Raw genomic sequence first — 3,557 nt, 5'->3', positions numbered from 1 at the left:
GAATGTGTTGGAATCTATTATTAAGCAAGTCTTAAAAATGCACTTAGAAATGCATGTTATGATTAGAACAAGTCAACATGGTTTTACAGAAGGGAGATCCTGCTTGATAAATTTATTAGTTTATTGAGGATTTAACTAGTAGGGTAGATAAAGGGGAACCAATAGATGTAGTATACTTGGACTTCCAAAAAGCATTTGACAAGCTGTCACACAAAATGTTGACACACAAGATGAGGGATCTTGGAGTTGAGAGTGATATATTGGCCTGGATAGAGGATTGTTTAACTGGCAGGGAGGAGAGAATAGGGATAAGTGGGGCATTTTCAAGTTGGCAACCTGTGGCTAGTGGAGTGCTGCAAGGATCAGTGCTGGGCCCTCAGCTATTTACAATCTATATTAATGATTTAGACAAAGAGACAGAAAGAAATGTATCTAAGGTTGTTGATGATACAAATCTAGCTGCGAATGCAAGCTGTGAGGAGGATACAAAGAGACTGCAAAGGGATAGGTCAAGTGAGTTGGCAACAAGGTGACAGATGGTGTAAAATATGGGGAAGTGTGAGCTTGTTCACTTTGACCGTGTGACCAGAAAACAAAATATGTTTTTAGAAGATGTGAAATTGTAAATGTTGCTGTTCAGAGAGACTTGGGTGTACTTGTACAAGTAATACAAAGGCCAGAATTTTACACTCCCCCACCAGCGGGTTTTTAGGCAGGGAAGAGATGGGATTCTCTCCAGGTTCCCACCTGCTCCGGCCCCACACATGGCTAGGGCAAGCAAGGCCAATGCTTGGACACTTGAGGGCCGTTTGCCTTCCAGCCTCAATTTTTAGGCTGGCGGGAGGATTGAACTCACGTGGGAGAAGGCTGAAATTAAACGGAGTTAGATCCTGGCTGGGAATGGGGAGGGAGGTGCCTCCATGAGAAGTCCCCTCCTGAAGTCAACCCCTCCATTAAAGTCTGGTGGTCCCCAGACCTCCCTCCCCAACACTCACTCCTGGCCTCTCTCCCGGGACCCCAATCACCCCCTCAATGCCCTCCAAAGCCTTCACTATCCTCCCTGCCCTAGGGACCCCTTGAACTTACCTGGGCCAATGGTAGTCAGACTTAATCTCAGGTGCCCTCCTGCATTTCTTCTTCCGTCCACTGCAGCACTGTCACCGCAGGGACTAGAGAGCTGCTGGCCAATCTGATTGGCTGGCAGCTCTCTAAGGTGGGACTTCCTCCTGAGTGAGGGGTGGAAGTCCCGCCTGCAGCCAATTGATGCTCATTCGAGTATGAAATGGTTGCGGGACACTCGGAGTCGGCGGGGACGTGTACCCCACTGACTCTTCAGATGTCTGGAAGCGAGACCCCACCATCCAAAAAATTCAGGCTAAAAGGTTAGCATGCAGGTACAGCAAACAATTAGGAAAATAAATGGAATGTCGGCCTTTATTGCAAGGGAATTGGAGTACAGGAATGAAGAAATCTTGAGACCATTTTACAGGGCTTTGGTGTACATAAAGTACTGTGTACCCTTCTTGTCTCCATGTTTAAGGAAGGATATACTTCCACTGGAGGCATTACAGCATATGTTCACTAAATTGGTCCCTGGGATGAGAATATTGTCCTCTGACAAAAGCCTGAGTAAATGGGTCTATATTCTCTGGAGTTTAGAAGAATGAAAGGAGATCTCATTGAAACATTCAGGGTTATGAAAGGGCTTAACAGGGTAGATACTGAGAGGTTGTTTGCTCTGGCTAGGGAATCTAGAACATGGGGGAAAGGTCTCAGGATAAGGGGCCAATCACTTAGGGCTAAGGTGAGGAGAAATTTCTTCACTCATGAGGTTGTGAATCTTTGGAGTTCTCTATGACAGAGGGTTGTGGATGCACCATCATTAAATATGTTTACGGCTGGGAAAGACAGATTTTTGGCTTCTCGGGGAATCAAGAGATATGAGGAGTGGTTGGGAAAGTGGAGTTGAAGCCAAAGATCAGCCATGATCGTATTGAATGGCAGAGCAGGCTCGATGGACTGTATGGTGTTATCCTGATCCTATTTCTTACATTCTTATGTTGTTAGCAATGTGATAATGACCAGGTCATTTGTTTCAGTGGTGTTAGTTGAGTCATAATTATTGGACAGGACAAGGAAATCCCTATACGGGGGAGTTCGGAGGGTTTGAACACAACACAGCATTTGGCAGGACTTATCCAGCTCTGAAAGGGGACAGGAATTAGGGGAGCCCTATGTTGAAAATCTCACCAGGAAGCTTTGCCAGTTGAGATGCCCAATTTCATACCTTAGAGTCATTTAGGCGTCCAGCACCGAAGGAGCCCATTTTGCCCATCTTGTCTATGCCAGCTTTTTGCTGGAGCGATCCAAAAATAATCCCACTGCCCCATGCTATTCCCATAGCTCTATAGCTCCTTCTGCTTTAACTGCTTGTTTAATTAGAAGATAATTTGGTGGCATAGTGACAATGTCACTACGCTAGTAAGCCAGGGGACCGGGTGAATGCTCTGGGAACTTCGGTTCAAATGCCACTATGGCAATTGGTGGAATTTAAATTAAATTAATAAAACCCGGAATTAAAAGCTGGTCTCAGTGATAGTGATCATGAAACCATTGTCAACTACAGTAAAAACCCATCTGGTTCACCAATGCCCTCTAGGGAAGGAAATCTGCCATCCTTACCTGATGTGGCCTACAGCAATATGGCTGACCCTTAACTGCCCTCTGAAGTGGCCTATCAAGCCACTCAGTTCAAGGGCAATTAAGGACAGGCAACAAATGCTTCCTTGCTTGTGACATCCACATCCCATGACAGAATAAATTTAAAAAATACTGTGATCTCTACAACAACCATTCTCTGTGGCAAAGCACTCCATGACCCAACAAGCCCCTACATGCGAAATTGCCCCTAAGCTCTCTCCTTACCCCTACTTAGAGTCATAGAGTTATACAGCACAGAAACAGGCCCTTCGGCCTATCGTGTCCGTGCCGGCCATCAAGCACCTATCTATTCTAATCCCATTTTCCAGCACTCGGTCCATAACCCTATATGCTATGGTGTTTCAAGTGCTCAGCTAAATACTTCTTAAATGCTGTGAGGGTTCCTGCCTGGACCAGTAAGTAAACTTATTGATTACTCTAAGTTGATAAGGCCTCACATCATGGCTGTGCAACCAGATAAGGTCAGGATAGCTTTTCAACAATGCCCAGGCATGATAGAAACCACTTGACTTTCATTTCTATTGCTTCAATGAGAATATAATACATGTGGTCATACGACAATCTGCACACTAGTTTTACACCTGGGTAGCAAATTGAAAAACAATCCCACAATCTTTCTCACCAGTCCGAACAAAACCTTTCATAATCTTATAAAAACTCCAGCCCAGACTTCCCCCATTTAGCTATGCTTTGTGACAGTTTCCTTTTAGGCCAAGAAATTTGAAGTATGCTATGAAATATGTACATCTACGAAATAGAGGAATTAATCAGAAAGGATTGGGTTTTATATTTAGGGCTAGACGACCAGTTATAGTTCAATGCTTGTAGCCAACATT

Source organism: Cetorhinus maximus, chromosome 21, assembly GCF_964194155.1.
Source record: "Cetorhinus maximus chromosome 21, sCetMax3.hap1.1, whole genome shotgun sequence".
NCBI lineage: Eukaryota > Metazoa > Chordata > Chondrichthyes > Lamniformes > Cetorhinidae > Cetorhinus > Cetorhinus maximus.
Note: the sequence above shows the minus strand (reverse complement) of the source record.